This window comes from Hyla sarda, chromosome 5 (assembly GCF_029499605.1).
Source record: "Hyla sarda isolate aHylSar1 chromosome 5, aHylSar1.hap1, whole genome shotgun sequence".
Classification (NCBI taxonomy): domain Eukaryota; kingdom Metazoa; phylum Chordata; class Amphibia; order Anura; family Hylidae; genus Hyla; species Hyla sarda.
Genome location: NC_079193.1, coordinates 353,612,448 through 353,630,821, shown reverse-complemented (window position 1 = coordinate 353,630,821; position 18,374 = coordinate 353,612,448). Strand labels below are relative to the sequence as shown.

General features: G+C 40.7%; 1 protein-coding gene and 1 long non-coding RNA gene across 2 annotated transcripts in view; one reads left to right on the top strand and one right to left on the bottom strand.

Annotated features, from left to right (window-relative positions):
- Window positions 1–18,374, top strand: part of SAMD12 (sterile alpha motif domain containing 12) — a 639,318-nt gene that overhangs the window by 180,383 nt on the left and 440,561 nt on the right. The gene's annotated exons all lie outside the window — the stretch shown is intronic.
- On the bottom strand, window positions 4,041–17,659 carry LOC130274377 (uncharacterized). The gene is made up of 3 exons (XR_008844348.1): window positions 17,564–17,659; window positions 16,436–16,590; window positions 4,041–4,201 (listed from the first exon to the last, which is right to left on the bottom strand). It is a non-coding gene; the product is annotated as an uncharacterized LOC130274377 (long non-coding RNA).

Genomic DNA, 18,374 nt, shown 5'->3' with positions numbered 1-18,374 from the left:
TATTCCAGGTGAGGCCGTACCAATGCTTTATAAAGGGGGAGTATTATGTCCCTGTCCCTTGAGTCCATGCCTCTTTTGATACATGACAATATCCTGCCGGCTTTGGAAGCAGCAGCCTGACATTGCATGCTATTCTGTAGTCTGTGATCTACAAGTACACCCAGATCCTTCTCTACCAGTGACTCTGCCAGTTTAATCCCCCCTAAGACATACGACGCATGCAGGTTATTAGTACCCAGATGCATAACTTTACATTTATCCACATTGAACCTCATTTGCCAAGTGGATGCCCAGACACTTAGTCTATCCAAGTCATCTTGTAACTTATGCACATCCTCTATAGACTGTACTGTGCTACAAAGCTTGGTGTCATCTGCAAAGATAGAAACAGAGCTGTTAATACCATCCTCTATATCATTGAGAAATAAATTAAACAGCAGCGGTCCCAGTACTGAACCTTGGGGCACACCACTAATAACCGGGGACCAATCAGAGTACGAATCATTGACCACCACTCTCTGGGTACGATCCATGAGCCAGTGTTCAATCCAGTTACAAACTAAAGTTTCCAAACCCAAAGACCTTAACTTACCTGTCAGACGTCTGTGAGGGACAGTATCAAATGCTTTAGCAAAATCCAGAAACACTATATCCACAGCCATTCCTCTGTCAAGGCTTCTACTCACCTCTTCATAAAAGCAAATTAGATTGGTTTGACAACTTCTATCCTTAGTAAACCCATGCTGGCTATCACTTATAATACAATTATCCCCTATGTATTCCTGTATGTAATCCCTTATAAGTCCTTCAAACAATTTACCCACAATGCACGTTAGACTTACCGGTCTATAATTGCCTGGCGAAGACCTAGAGCCCTTCTTGAAGATTGGTACCACATTCGCCTTGCGCCAGTCCCTTGGCACAATACCAGACACCAGAGAATCTCTAAATATCATGAACAGGGGTACAGATATTACTGAACTTACCTCTCTAAGAACTCTTGGGTGTAGTCCATCCGGTCCTGGAGATTTGCTTACATTTACTTTACTTAATTTACCTTGTACTATTTCTACATTAAGCCAGTTCAGTACATTACATGATGTGTTACCAGCACTGACCTGGCCAATGTCAGCTCCTTCTTCCATAGTATATACAGAACTAAAGAACCCATTCAGTAGCTCCGCCTTGTCCATAAAAGGGACACTGCGGAGCTGGAAAGGGTGCAGAGACGTGCGACTAAACTAATATGGGGCATGGAACATTTTAGCTACGAGGAACGATTAAAGGAGTTACAATTGTTTAGTCTTGAAAAGAGACGTTTAAGGGGGATATGATAAATGTATATAAGTATATAAATGGCCCATACGAAAAAATATGGAGAAAAACTGTTCCAGGTAACCCCCCCCCCCCCAAAGGACGAGGGGGCACTCCCTCCGTCTAGAGAAGAAAAGGTTTAGTCTAAAGGGGCGACACGCCTTCTTTACCATAAGAACTGTGAATTTATGGAACAGTCTATCTCAGGAACTAGTCACAGTAGGAGCAATTAATAGCTTTAAAACAGGGTTAGATACATTCCTGGAACAAAATAACATTAATGCTTTTGCAGAATTATAAAACTACATCCCTTCCCCTCATCCCCTTACACCCTTCCCTTCAATTCCCTGGTTGGACTTGATGGACGTATGTCTTTTTTCAACCATACTAACTATGTAACTATGTAACTATGGGTTTCTACTTAAAGGAGAACTCAGGAACATAAAAATTGTCCCCCATACTGCCGGCAGTAAAAAAATAAAGATGTACATACCTTCTTCCGCTCCCCCGGGGCCTCCGGTAACCGTCTCCGGTCACCGACGTGATCCTCTTCCTGGTTGCCGGTGGTCGGAGAGTCTTCCTGCGCTCAGCCAATCACCGGCCGCAGTGAAGTCCCGACTTGGCCGGCGATAGGCTGAGCAGCAGTGTGACGTTTTCGGCCCCGTCCGCAGGTGCCGGTGTAGTGAAGAATTTTGTGTCCTGAAGCGTTTTCACACTGCCGTTCAGCCTATCACCGGCCGAGTCAGACTTCGCTGCGGCCGGTGATTGGCTGAGCGCAATATGACTCGCCGACCACCGGCAACCAGGAAGAGGATCGCGGCGGAGACCGGAGCCGGTTACCGGAGGCCCCCAGGGGAGCGGAGGAAGGTATGTACCTCTTTATTTTTTTTACTGACGGCAGTATGGGCGACAATTTTTATATTCCGAAGTTCTCCTTTAATATTATTGTTATTATTATTTCTATTCCTTTCATTTATTTGTATAAAACTGGGTTTTCACTTTTGTTTGGTTTTTTTTTTCACACATATTTTTTTGCTCAAAAAATAAATAAAAGCTTTCGCCAGATGTTATCTAGTAGTCAGTAGAAAAATATATGGGTATGTTCACACTACGTAATTCCCACAGAATTACGCTCACGTGCTGTAAACATAAACATCAGTGTGAATGGGTTTCTGCGAGACCCCTTCACACTGCGGAATTTCAGTGGCGGACAATTCCGCCTCTTAAATTGTTCGGCGCATACAAAGAACATGTTCATTCTTTGCGCGGAAGTCTGCGAACACTGCATAGCTGTCAATGGTGACAGTGCAGTGCCGGGCGGTCCTACCGCCGAAGTATTGCGGCAGCCACCAGAATGGAATCTCCGCTCGCGGGATTCTGCGAGCAGAGATTCCGTTCATATTCCGTAGTGTGAACATACCCTAAAACTCTATACCTACTTGTTTGTCATTGGTGTTTTCTTGGCCCAGTGGCAGTATTTTAAAACTGAGACTAAGCGTTTTTACTTTGTTTTTTTCCCCCCTATTTTCCCATAGACTTGTATGGGGGGGCATGACTGAAGAAATGCATTTTGGGTTTGACATTGGTATTTATTCTTTAATTCCTTAAGGGTCTATTCACACGTACAGTATTCTGCGCAGATTTGATGCGCAGGCTTTTCTGCTGCAGATTTCAATATAAACTTTATGACTGAACACAGCTTGAAATGCTGCGCATCAAATCTGCGCAGAATACTGTACGTGTGAATAGACCCTAATAGAAATCCTTGGGTCACATGATAAAGGGATCAAATGACTTGTATGGAGAAGAACACAGGCAGAAAAAATGCCAAAAGAAGAAGAAAACCACCAAAACTAAAACTTACTATTTTTGAAAAAAAAACTCACAAAAACTGTATCTTGGGAGTACAAAATGAGGGGAAAGTTTTTTGCGGCTTTTTATTTTTATTTTTTCAGGCAAAAAAAAAAAACCCACCTAAAATAAGTTGTGTGGAAACATAGTCAAAGAGTGGGTTTCCATTTGGTTTTTGTTTGTTTTTTTTGCAAAAACAAAAACTATACATTTGCCACACAGCACTTTTTTTGCGCAAAAAAACAAAAAATAAATAAAAAACTGAGGCCAGATATTAGCTGGGAGTCAATAGTAAAAATATAAATTGCCCGACCTAATTGGCGTTTTTTTTCCTTTGGCGTACGTTTGTTCTTCATTGGTGGCTTTTTTTTTTTTTAGCTTCTTGGCATTTTTCTAAAATCACAGCATGCTGTAACTATGGCATTTCTATGAATCTTGGTGTTTTTTTTCTCCTATAGACTGCAACCTATTTTTTTTTTTTTTAAAGTTTTTGGAATTTTAGTTTACTGTTTTCAGAATGGCGTTTTTTGTAATCAAAAGTAGAAAAAAACATAATTTTTTTTAGCGTTTTTCTTGCCACAATTTGTATGAATTTGTATCTGCTTACTATTATTTTTATCTTTTATAATTAGGGATAAAATATGCTTTTCGGTTTGAAACGCGCTGGTATCGGAATACACTCGTACAGACCTCGTGCATCTCTCTGCACAGCCTCACTGTGTTAATGAGTTGATTATTAAATAAGATTAATTCCTCCGCGGGCACCACCCGAATATTAACTGCATCCAAACACATTTACTTGTTAATATATTGATTGATGTGACTGGGAGCAGATAGAGGAGTCAGATACATTAGTAGTAGGATAAATGTTTCCAGGTTTATTTTCGGTGTGGTGTGACTGTGTTCCTCCGCTGATCCCCTTGACAACGCTGATCCTCTTGCCTTCGGGAAGTTCCAAAATAAACTTTATGTCTAAACTGTTGAAGTATTGATTGTTTTTCTCGGTAGGAATAGACACCTACGCGGATGCTGTAACCTGGTAAAAAGGCAAGATCGCAAGATAATTAACAGCTGTACAGATGGGCGCTATGCTTTTAATAGGTGCATGTGACATTGTGTGTTACAATGCTACAAATAGATCAATTGGTTTGTTAGTTAATATGTGCTTTACAGGTGAGAATTATTCACATTCTTTCAGCATCTGGTCAGTGCGATTAACATGATATCCAATTTACGTAGCTTTTATTTTACCACTTAAAAAAAAGTAAACATTTTTTTTTTATGTGACTAATAGATATGAGCGAATTTTTGAAAAATTCCATTCCGCCGATTTGCCGAATTTTTGAAAAAAAAAATTGTTTTGGTCCGAATTTATTTTTGGCGAATCTATATTAAAAATGGCTATTTCTGGCCTACAGAGAGCCTCAATAGGGGTGTAGAACACTTTGCCTTGTCATAACGCATAGGGAATGTGCTGTGTTAGTGAAATAATACTGTTGTTCAGTATGACATGCAGATTACAGGCATTGCTATTAGAATCACTGCTGCAGGGCATCTGGATGTGGAAGCAGGGTTGGGAGACCATATGGCATCACAATTTAAGAGATTAAAGAGATATTTTTATGTAATTTTTATTTTATTTAATTTGAATTTATTTTAATTTTTAAAATCCTTTTTTGAGGACCCATTCTGGTGAGCATCAGGGCTGGAAGTCCAGAAGTCCACCGTGAGGGGAGTTACCACCTGTTCCAGACCCTACCTCTCAGCGCAACACCCCCCCCCCCCCACCCCATTATGGTTCAATTTTTATAGCTCCATCCTGTTTCATTGGATTCTTGTGGTATTAATTCCAGAGGTAATATATGAAGATGACTAGAGAGGAGTGAATTTTTTAAAAATGTTATTTGTCCGATTTGATTCGCTCATCTCTCTTGAGGACCCATTGGTAGGCAAGTCTGGTGCCAGCAGCCGCGGTAATTCCAACTCCATTAGTGTACAATTGCTGCAGTGTATTTTCTGTAGTGAAAAAGCTCGTACTTGTATCTTAAAATTGAGCTGGTGGTCCGCCACGAGGCCAGCTATCGCCTGTCCCAGCCCCTGCCTCTCAGCACACCCCCATGCTCTGAGTGTCCACTAGAAAAGGGAGCGACTGCAGTGCCAGCAACTTGGACAGGAGCACATTCAGCTTCTGTGCCGTTGGATAAGTGGGTGCATAAAGCTAGAAGTGGCTGCAGTAAAAAAGCTCGTACTTGTATCTTAACCCCTTGAGGACCTGAGGTCCTGGTATTTAAGGACACAGGGCGTACCTGTAAGCCTGTGGAAATTTCGGTCCCCGCCGTGCACCGGGCAGGGAATGGACAGTGCAAACCCCTGGTGGGTCCTGACACCCCCCCCCCCCCCCATGTCAGCGATCACCGGTCAATTCAGACCGGTGATTTGCGCGATTCTAGGTCAAAGACAGCTCCATTCACCCTTGCCCATCAGGAGTGAGGTGGCACAGGTGCCACCTCACGAACACGTGATTGATCGGTTGGAATGACCAACCAATCACGACCCTGCTGGGAGAGGATCGGGAGGGCGATCATGGCAGCGATCACGGCCGGTGGGGATCTCTTATCTCTCTGGTCGGGCAGGGGTCCCCTCTGGTGCGGCGGGGATGACAGGAGTAGCAGGATCGGTGTCAGCAGTGGCGGCGGTCCCGGCGGCAGGATACAGCAGGAGGTGAGGCCTGTTCACCTCCTGCTGTTGCTTAGCAACAACTTTCAGCATGCACAGCCAAAGGGCATGGTGGGAGTTGTAGTTTTGAAACAGCTGGAGGCGCATTTTTTCTATGAAAAAAGTGTGCATCCAGCTGTTGCATAACTACAACTCCCAGCATGCACAGACTACCAAAGGGCATTCTGGGAGTTGTAGCAGTGTGCCTCCAGCTGTTTAAAAACTACAACTCCCAGCATGCCCTTCGACTGTCAATGCATGCTGATTGTTGCAGTGTTGCAACAGCTGGAGAAACCTTGGTTGTGAGAATGAGTTTGTGTTCTAACTCAGTGTTTTGCCAGTGTGCCTCCAGCTGTTGCAAAAATACAACTCGCAGCATGCACTGAGAGACTGTATATGCTGGGAGTAACAAACTCTGTGTTTCACAACCAAAGTGCCTCCAGCTGTTGCATAAATACAACTCTTAGCATGTATGGTCTGTCAGTGAATGCTGGGAGTTGTAATTTTACAACCGCTGTACAATAGGGTACATTCACACGGGCGGGTTTACAGCGAGTTCTGCTGCAAGTTTGAGATGCGGCAAACTTTCTGCCACAGCTCAAACTCCCAGCGAGAAACTTACTGTAAACCCCCGCTCATGTGAATGTACACTAAAAACACTATACTACACTACACAAAATAAAAAGTAAAACACTACATATACCCCCTACACATTCCCCCCAACCAATAAAAATAAAAATAAAACGTCTTGTACGACACTGTTTCCAAAACTGAGCCTCTAACTGTTGAAAAACAACAACTCCCAGTATTGCCGGATAGCCACTGACTGTCAAGGCATGCTGGGAGCTTTGCAACAGCTGGAGACACCCGTTTTGGGAAACACTGTTGTAGGGTATTATTGTGGCGGGTGCAAATCCCAAAATTAGGCCTCAAAAACACATGGCGCTCTCTCGCTTTGGAGCCCTGTCGTATTTCAAAGCAATAGTTTAGGGCCACATATGGGGTATTACCGTACTCAGGAGAAATTGCATTACAAATTTTGGGGGGCTTTTTCTCCTTTTACCCCTTATGAAAAGGTAAAGTTGGGGTCCACACCAGCATGTTAGTGTAAAGAAAAATTTGTTTTTTACACTAACATGCTGGTGTTGCCCCATACTTTTAATTTTCACAAGCAGTAAAGGAAAAAAAGACCCCCAAAATTTGTAACACATTTTCTCCTGAGGACGGAAATACCCCATATGTGGGCATAAAATTATCTGCGGGCGCATAACAAGGCTCAAGAGTGAGAGCGCACCATGTACATTTGAGGTCTAAATTAGTGATTTGCACAGGGGTGGCTGATTTTACAGCGGTTCTGACATAAATGCAAAACAATAAATGCCTACATGTGACCCCATTTTGGAAACTACACCCCTAATGGAACTTGATAAGGGGTATAGTGAGCCTTAACACCCCACAGGTGTTTGACGAATTTTCGTTAAAGTTGAATGTGAAAATGAAATTGAAATTTTTTTTTCCCACTAAAATACTGGTGTTACCCTACATTTGTCATTTTCACAAGGGAGAATAGGAAAAAGTCCCCCCAAAATTTGTAGCCCCATTTCATCTGAGTAAGAACATATCCCATATGTGGATGTAAAGTGCTCTGCTGGCGCACTACAATGCTCAAAATAGAAGGAGCGCCATTGGGCTCCTGGAGAGAGAATGTGTCCGAAATTGAAGGCCATGTGTGTTTACAAAGCCCTCATAGTAACAGAACAATGGACCCCCTCCCACATGTGACCCCATTTTGGAAACTACACCCCTCACGTAATGTAATAAGGGGTACAATGAGCATTTACACCCCACAGGTGTCTGACAGATTTTTGGAACAGTGGTCAGTGAAAATGAAAAATTTAATTTTTCATTTGCACAGCCCATTGTTCCAAAGATCTGTCAAATGCCAGGGGGGTGTGAATGCTCATTGCACCCCTTATTAAATTCTGTGAGGGGTGTAGTTTCCAAAATAGGGTCACATGTGGGGGGGTCCACTGTTCTGGCACCACAGGGGGCTTTGTAAACTCACATTGCCCCCGACTTCTATTCCAACCAAATTCTCTCTCCAAAAGCTCAATGGTGCTCCTTCTCTTCTGAGCGTTGTAGTTGGCCCACAGAGCTATTTACATCCACATATGAGGTATTTTCATACTCAGAAGAAATGGTGTTAAAATTTTGGGAGGCTTTTTCTCCTATTACCCCTTGTGAAAATTTAAAATTTGGGATAACGTCCAACTTTAGCGGAAATTTGTCAAACACCTGTAGGGTGTTAAGGCTCACTGTACCCCTTGTTATATTCCTTGAGGGGTGTAGTTTCCAAAATAGAATGCCATGTGTTTTTTTTCTTTTTCGCTGTTCTTGCACCATAGGGGCTCCTTAAATGCGACATGCCCCCCCCCCCCCAAAACCATTTCAGCAAAATTTGCTTTCCAAAAGCCAAATGTGACTCCTTCTCTTCTGAGCATTGTAGTGCGCCCGCAGTAGACTTGACGTCCACACATGGGGTATTTCCATACTCAGAAGAGATGGGGTTACAAATTTTGTGGGGCATTTTCTCCTATTACCCCTTGTAAAAATGTAAAAATTTTTACGGAAAGTCATCAAACACTTGTGAGGTGTTAAGGCTCACTGGACCCCTTGTTACATTCTTTGAGGGGTGTAGTTTCCAAAATAGTATGCCATGTTTATTTTATTTTTTTTGCTGTTCTGGCACCATAGGGGCTTCCTAAATGTGACATGCCCCCAAAAAAACATTTCAGAAACACTCACTCTCCAAAATCCCATTGTCTCTCCTTCCCTTCTGAGCCTTGTAGTGCACACGCAGAGCACTTGACATACACATATGAGGTATTTCCTTACTCGAGAGAAATTGGGTTCCAAATGGGGGGCTTTTTCTCCTTTTACCCCTTGTAAAATTTCAAAAACTGAGTCTACAAGAACATGCAAGTGTAAAAAATGAAGATTTTGAATTTTCTCCTTCACTTTGCTGCTATTCCTGTGAAACATCTAAAGGGTTAACACACTTTCTTAATGTCATTTAGAATACTTTGGGGGGTGCAGTTTTTATAATGGGGTCATTTATGGGGTATTTCTAATATGAAGACCCCTCAAATCCACTTCATAACTGAACTGGTCCCTGAAAAATTCTGATTTCGAACATTTTGTGAAAAATTGAAAAATTGCTGCTGAACTTTGAAGCCCTCTGAGGTCTTCGAAAAGTAAAACATGTCAACTTTATGATGCCAACATAAAGTAGACATATTGTAGATGTGACTCAATATAAAATGTATTTGATATGTTTAATTTCCTTACAAGCAGAGATCTTCAAAGAGATTGTGGGATTCTGCAGTGATACAGATCCATATTTGGCTAATAGCAATAGCCAGGAGCTGCAGTTTATAGCCTGGAGCGGTGATCACGGCTGCAAGGCTATTAGCCATTTTGATCCCGTAATCCAAGTCAATCACAGGTTTTAAATCTAGTAATGTATTGGTGCCAGTGGGTTGGGGGGCTGATTGGGACTACAAGGAGGTGATCGCGGGGTCCCAATTGGTTGACATAAGGATCGGAGGGTCCCTACTTGCCTCCATACCCTCCAATCTTCTCTTTGCTTCTGCAAGCTGCTTTGTCAGGATTAAAAGGTTACTCCACTGGCCAACATTCGGAACATTAACTTCTGAACGCTGTGTGTGTGCTGTGGGGGTCAGCCACGCCCCCCTTGTGACGTCACACCCTGCCCCCTCAAAGTAAGTGTATGGGAGGGGGATGTGACGGCCGTCACACCCCCTCCCCTAGACCTGCATTAAGGGGGTGGGGCACGACATCATGAAGGGGCAGGGCTATGGCGTCACGAGCTCCTGGCTATGGCGTCACGAGCTCCAAACGCTGAACAGCGGACTACCCCTTTAAGAAGATATGATTATGAAATAATGGTCTTTAGAAGATAGGTCTTTACTTAACCATCAGAAATTTTTCCGCTCAACGACCCATCAGGAGATCGTTTAAAGATGAATTTCACTTTAGGAACAAAACTTTTTTTGCAAAATAAAAACAAATCTCTTTTCTCCGATTCTCCATATTTTGAGGATTTCGGCTTGGTCTTTAGGCTTCTATCAAGCACATGAAACCCGATAACTTGTTCCTTCTCCGGAGTTCAGCCACTAAAGGACATTACTGTCTTGCTGTGTGGCGTTAATACTCTCTGCTTGATACACGGCTCCCATAATGAAATTGTGTTGATTCATCCCGCTATGAAGAACTTGTTATCTGCTGTGGCTTGCTTATTCTGGATTAAATCCACTAAAAGTTCATGTCCCGATATAAAAAAGTGAATGTTTTGCAACATAGCATTTATTTTGATGCATGAGCAGAAACAGTGCCAGATAAAAATTTAATGAAACTTTTGGGGGAGGAAAAAAAATAAACCCTTAAGTATATATTTTTGTAAGATATGAGGGACTGTAAAGTTAAGCAATGATGAGTCTCCTGGTCCGTAATGAATAAGAGTTCATTGTGTACGACTTCTCCCTCCGAGCTCCGGGTCTAAACATATATCTTTTCTATGAGGGACTGCATTGTACAGCCTCATAATTATATGAAGTCGCTCCTTCCATATTTAACCCTTGTACTGCCAGGATCGGGAAGAAGTGAAAACAAACATGAACGGACCTGTTGAATCATTCTACGCTGATTTATTTCTTAAACCCTTAGCGACAATGGACGTAAATGGACGTCATGGTGACGTGGTGCTTAACGCACCATGACGTACATTTACGATCCACCATGCCCGCAGGCACCAGACCAGTGCTCGTGTCATGCGTGGCAGGTCCCGGCTGCTATCAGCAGCCAGGGATCTGCCAGTAATGGCGGACATCCGCGATCGCGTGGATGTCTGCCATTAACCCCTCAGATGCCGTGATCAATACAGATCAAGGCATCTGCGGCAGTGCAGTACTTTAAATGGATGATCGGATCGCCCACAGTGCTGCCGCAGGGATCCGATCATCCAGCAAGGTCACTTGGCTCCGGCCGTCTTCCAGGGTCTTCTGCTCTGGTCTGAGATTGAGCAGACCAGAGCAGAAGATGACTGATAACACTGATTAGTGCTATGCCCTATGCATAGCACTGAACAGTATTAGCAATCTAATGATTGCTATAAATAGTCCCCATGGGGAAAAATCCCCTTCCCCAATATAAATGTAAATCATCTGTTTTTTCCCATTTCCCCCCCCCCCCAAAAAGCGTAAAAAAAATAATTAATACACATATTTGGTATTGTCGCGTGCGTAAAAGTCTTAACTATCAAAAGATATTGTTAAGTATCCTGTACGGTGAACGGTGTAAATGTAAAAAATTTAAAAATCCCAAATTGCTGCTTTTTTGTCACATTTTATTCCCAAAAAAATTTATAAAAAATGTATAAAAAGTAAAACCTAGGCAAAAGTGGTACCGATAAAAACTACAGATCACGGTGCAAAAAATTAGCCCTCATATCACCCAGTATACGGAAAAATTAGACAGTTATAGGTGGTCAAAATAGGGCAATTTCAAACATACTAAGGGTGCATGCACACCACGTTTTTGCAATACAGTTCCCGTATCAGGTTTTGGATGAAAAACGGATTCCTCAAAACCTGACTAAACTGTATCAAAACGCGTGTACAAATTTCAACCCGTATACGGTTTGAAAAATGATGTCCGGTTGCATCCGTTTTTTAAGAAAAAGCCGTATATGTTTTTAACTTTTCACTCCATTTTGAAAGTTTCACTTGTTTGATTGAAATTCCAAGAAATGTCAAAAACCGGATGGTGAAAACTGGGTGGAACCGTACGCACATACGGTTCTGTACGGTTCCCATTGACTCCCATGTTAAAAAAAAACGTATAAGGTTTAATACGGTTTTTCACCCGGATCAAAAAACGTGGTATACAGTTTTGTCCGGTTTTTTACTCATACCCAAAACCGTAGTCTAAGAAGAAAAACGGACTAAACCGTTTGACATACTGTTTACAATGTTAAGTCGATACATACGGTTTTTAATACGGTTCCATATGTTTTTTACTTGAAACCGTATACGGGAACTGTATAGCAAAAACGTGGTGTACATGCACCTTAATTTTGTTAAGATAGCATAGAAAAGCATAGAACATGGATATCGTTTTAATCGTATTGACCCACAGAATAAAGAAAACATGTCATTTTTACCATAAAGTTTACAGGGTGAAAATGAAACCCTCCAAAATTTGCTAAATTGCTGTTTTCTTTTCAATTTTCCCAAAATAATATTTTTTTGGTTGCGCTGTACATTTTATGGTAAAATAAGTGATGCCATTACAAAGTAAAATTGGTGATGCAATAAACAAGCCCCATATGGGTCTGTGGATGGAAATATAAAAGAGTTATGATTTTTAGAAGGCGAGGAGGAAAAAAAGAAAATGCAAAAATAAAATTGGCCTGGTCCTTGAAGTTGTAAACTTTTTTTTTTTTTAAATGAACTGGTGCCAGAAAGTTAAACAGATTTGTAAATTACTTCTATTAAAAAAATCTTAATCCTTCCAGTACTTATTAGCTGCTGAACACTGCAGAGGAAATTATTTTCTTTTTGGAACACAGAGCTCTCTGCTGAATCACTAGCACAGTGCTCTCTGCTGACATCTCTGTCCATTTTAGGAACTGACCAGAGCAGCATATGTTTTCTATGGGGATTTTCTATACATCACTAGTCCTACAGTGCCACCTGTTTTATTGCAGAACAGCTGCATGCATGTCTTTACATCCTCTAACTGGGTCATGTGACCGCAAGTCTGACCCACAGAAAGTTACATGGCTTAATGTGTCAGTGGAAATAGTCAGTCCTGGGTCAGGTGACTCCCTGTGAACTATAGGATGACATAATCATCTATCAGATGCCTCCTGATAGCTCCCAGACTCCCTCCCCGCCAGCTCTTTCTTTATACTGCTGCTGCTAACTCTATGGGATCAGGATATATAGTAGTTATACACCTCTCTTCCAGGTCTATCTGTACACTGCTGCTATCTCTATGGGATCAGGATATATAATAGTTATACACCTCTCTTCCAGGTCTATCTGTATATTGCTGATGCTATCTCTATGGGATCAGGATATATAAAAGTTATATACCTTCCTGTCAGTTGTATCTGCATACTGCTGCTATGTCTTTGGGATAAGAATATATAGAAGTTATACACCTCCCCTTCAGCTGTATCTATATACAGCTGCTATTTCTATGGAATAAGGATATATAGAAATGATATACCTCCCCTTCAGCTCTATCTGTATACTTCTGCTATCTTTATAGGATAAGGATATATAGAAGTTATAAACCTCCCCTTCATCTGTATCTTTATACTGCAGTTATCTCTATGGAATAAAGATATATAGACATTAGTAACCTCAACTAAATGCATTTCTTGCTGTGGTTTTTCTGTTTTTTTGTGGAGATTTTCCCCGAAATAACAGCAAATTTGGTGCAGCAAACTTTGCTCTAGGCTTTGTTCCGGGTTTTTTTTAACAGTAACACAACTGTTATATGGCACACAAACAAGCAAAAAATGCCACATTTTGCACTAGCATTTTCATTACATGTGACTGTCCTTAAAGTGACGGGTTTTATTCACTTCACTACAGGAGTAGTGCAGAGTATTATAAAAAGCAACGAAACATTCAGTTCAATAAAGTCCTATTAAAAACAAACAAAAATATCCCAAGGAGGAAAAAAAATATATAATTTTCTCTTACCAAATGCTTTATTATGAATATTGTATTCCTGAAAACTTCCGGTCACCAAAAACAGGCTGGAGAGAGTCGGGAAGCCCTCATTCTAGAGTTAAATGTGGTACCCACTGAGCAGGACCACCCATGTGACTACTTAGCCCAGAATGAGCAGAGATTTAAAGGAATAAAATTCAAGTTATCCTGGATCTTTTCTAGAAAGTTATATACTATCTGCTCAGCTCCTCCTGCTCTATAACATGATACCTGCAGATTGTACTGTATTGTATATATCATCTGATCAGCTCCTCCTGCTCTATAACATGATACCTGCAGGTTGTACTGTATTGTATATATCATCTGCTCAGCTCCTCTTGCTCTATAACCTGATACCTACAGATTATACTGTTTTGTATATATCATCTGCTCAGCTCCTCCTGCTCTATAACATGATACCTGCAGATTGTACTGTATTGTATATATCATCTGCTCAGCTCCTCCTGCTCTATAGCATGATACCTGCAGATTGTACTTTATTGTATATATCATCTGCTCAGCTCTTCCTGCTCCATAACATGTTACCTGCAGATTGTACTGTATTGTGTGTATATATAAATCATCTGTTCAGCTCCTCCTGCTCTATAACATGATACCTACAGATTGTACTGTACTGTATAAATCATCTGCTCAGCTCCTCCTGCTCTATAACATGACCCCTATAGATTGTACTGTAATGTACATATCATCTGCTCAGCTCTTCCTGCTCTATAACATGTTACCTGCAGATTGTACTGTATTGTATATATCTTCTCAGCTCCTTCTGATCTATACCATGATACATGCAGATTGTACTGTATTGTATATATCATCTGCTCAGCTCCTCCTTCTCTATAACATGATGCCTGCAGATTGTACTGCATTGTATATATCATCTGCTCAGCTCTTCCTGCTCTATAACATGTTACCTGCAGATTGTACTGTATTGTATATATCTGCTCAGCTCCTTCTGATCTATAACATGATACTTACAGAATGTACTGTATTGTAAATATCATCTGCTCAGCTCCTCCTGCTCTATAGCATGATACCTGCAGATTGTACTGCATTGCATATCTCATCTGCTCAGCTCCTCCTTCTCTATAACATGATGCCTGCAGATTGTACTGTATTGTATATATCATCTTCTCAGCTCCTGCTGCTCTATAACATGATACCTGCAGATTGTACTGTACTGTATATATCTGCTCAGCTCCTCCTGCTCTATAACATGATACCTGCAGATTGTACTGTATTGTATATATCATCTGCTCAGCTCCTCCTGCTCTATAACATGATACCTGCAGATTGCACTGTATTGTATATATCATCTGCTCAGCTCCTTCTGCTCTATAACATGATACCTGCAGATTGTACTATATTGTATATATCATCTTCTCAGCTCCTGCTGCTCTATTACATAATACCTGCAGATTGTACTTTATTATATATATCATCTGCTCAGCTCCTCCTGCTCCATAACATGATACCTGTAGATTGTAATGTATTGTATGTATCATTTGCTCAGCTCCTTCTGCTTTATAACATGATACCTGTAGATTGTATTGTATATATCATCTGCTCAGCTCCTCCTGCTCTATAACATGATACCTGCAGATTGTACTGTATTGTATATTTCATCTTCTCTGCTCCTTCTGCTCTATAACATGATGCCTGCAGATTGTACTGTATTGTATATATCATCTGCTCAGCTCCTCCTGCTCTATAACATGTTACTTGCAGATTGTACTGTATTGTATGTCTTATCTGCTCAGCTCCTCCTGCTCTATAACATGATACCTGCAGATTGTACTGTATTGTATATATCATCTGCTCAGCTCCTCCTGCTCTATAACATGTTACCTGCAGATTGTACTGTATTGTATATATCATCTGCTCAGCTCCTCCTGCTCTATAACATGTTACTTGCAGATTGTACTGTATTGTATGTATCATCTGCTCAGCTCCTTCTGCTATATAAAATGATACCTGTAGATTGTATTGTATATATCATTTGCTCAGCTTCTCCTGCTCTATTACTAGTGATGAGCAGCATTGGCCATATTCGAATTTGCGATATTTCACAAATATTTTGCGTATTCGTTATATTTGCATATTCGAGGAAGAAAACAGTGAGGGGGTGGACAACTTTACTATTGGCTGCTAGGGATGTTGTTGATAACCTCTGACAAGTGTATTTTCCTCATTCTAATTAGCCCACAAGTGAAAAGAAGGAATATGCGAAAAAATTTGAATATTCGTAATTTTGAATATTTAGTGAATATATTCTCAATATTCGCGATAAAAATGGAAATGCAAATATTCGCACCCAACACTATCTAGAACAAGATGACTGTAGATTACAGCATTTTTAATGCGATAGGTTCCTATAGCAATGTTACTGCCAGGGTGTTCTGCTTTAATAAATCAATCTGCACTGAATGTTGGATTTATTAAGATAACATAATCCATGCATGGCTGACAATATCCTATATAAAGCCCCATTTACACCTGACAGTTATACCAGCACCAGTAGAATTTCTGGCCTCTGACTTAGTCATAATTTTTCTATTTTTATATCCGTTTAGCTGTCTAAGGCTCGGATGTTTGATGGATGAAGTAAATTCTTTATTTTTGTTTGTTTTTATTGTAGGGGACACATAATTCTCCATTTTTTCTTTTTTTGTGGTATGCACCAAACCTCCTTCTTCTGCATGTTACAGTAACAGAATATCACATATTTTATTTACCTTATTTCCTGTTACTGTTTTTAACCATTCTTTTAATTTGATGGAGTCCATGACTTTATCAGAGGTTCCAAGGCATCTATGGTCTGCTAAGGATTTCACACTTTCCTGGAATTCCCCTATCATACTCAGCTTTCCCTGGATGAGCTAGGCACTTCCTAAAACAGAGAAGCTACATATGACATGTACTTTTTTTTAAATATAGCAATCCCTGTGTTATACGCCGGTAAACTCTTTCTGGCCTCACAGAAACCGCTGCGGTTCAATGATTTAAAGCGGCTGCTTTAAATCATGTAACTGCAGCGGCTTCTGCAGGGCCAGAGTCCCGCCGTTGCCCGATTCCCATGTCCTCACCGCGACGTCACTCGTCAGTACGCAGCGCACAGTGACGGCGCAGGACGTCGCCAGAGCCTGCAAGAGCGCGCCAACAGGTGCATATGTAAGCCGGGGATGGGGAAGGACATGGGAATCGGGCAACGGCGGGACTCTGGCCCCGCAGAAGCCGCTGCAGTTACATAAATTAAAGCAGCTGCTTTAAATGATTGAACCACAGAGGTTTCTACGGGGCCAAAAAGATCTATCCGGGTACAAAACGCATTTACACGCACCCTCATTTCAACATGGATATTTGTTTATTTACCCAAATTTCCTTGGAAAAATGAAGGTGTGTGTTATACCCCGATAAATACAGGAGATATATATACTGCATATTTCATATATATATATATATATATATATATATATATATATATATATATATACTCAATGGGGGAAATTTATCAAAATCTGTCAAGAGAAAACGTTGACTAGTTGCCCATAGCAACCAATCAGATCGCTTCTTTCAATTTTCAGAGGTCCTGTTAGAAATGAAAGTAGCGATCTGATTGGTTGCTATGGGCAACTCAACAAATTTTCCTCTGCACAGGTTTTGATAAATCTCCCCTAATGTGTACGTGTATGTGTGTGTGTGTGTGTGTTTGTGTGTGTATGTGTGTGTGTTTGTGTGTGTATATATATATATATGTTCAAGAATCACGTCCAAACAGCTAAAGATATTAACATGAAACTTGGCACACATGTTACTTATATGTCAACAACAAACATAGGATAGGTGATTTAACCCTTACTCACCACATTTGCCAGGGTCGGGGTTTTTGTTTTAAGTCCCATACAAGTCTATGGGAAATATATTTTACTGCATCACTTCCAAACGGCTGGAGATATTTCGATTATACTTGGTCACATGTTACTCATATGTCCACTTAAAATATAGTATAGTTAATTTAACCCTTAACTACCCCCATTTGTGAGGGTGGGGTTTTTTGTTTAAAGTCCCATGCAAATCATTGGGGAATGTATGTTCCCACATAACTTCCGTACAGCTGCAGATATTTCAATAATACCTGGTACACATATTACTTTTATGTGATAGTTAACCCCTTAAGGACATAGTGCTTTTTCGTTTTTGCACTTTCGTTTTTTCTTCCTTACCTTTTAAAAATCATTACCCTTTCAATTTTGCTCCTAAAAATTCATATTACTGCTTATTTTTTGCGCCATCAATTCTACTTTGTAATGACATCAGTCATTTTACCCAAAAATTTACAGAGAAGCGAAAAAAAAATCATTGTGCGACAAAATGGAAGAAAAAACACAATTTTGTAAATTTTGGGGGCTTCTGTTTTACGCAGTACATTTTTCAATAAAAATGAGAGCTTATCTTTATTCTGTAGGTCCATACGATTAAAATGATACCCTACTTATATAGATTAGATTTTTTTATTACTTTGGAAAAAAATCATAACTACATGCACGAAAATGTATACGTTTAAAATTGTCCTCTTCTGCCCTCTATAACCTTTTTATTGTTCCATGTACAGGGCGGTATGAGGGCTAATTTTTGGCGCTGTGACCTGAAGTTTATATCGGTACCATTTTTGTT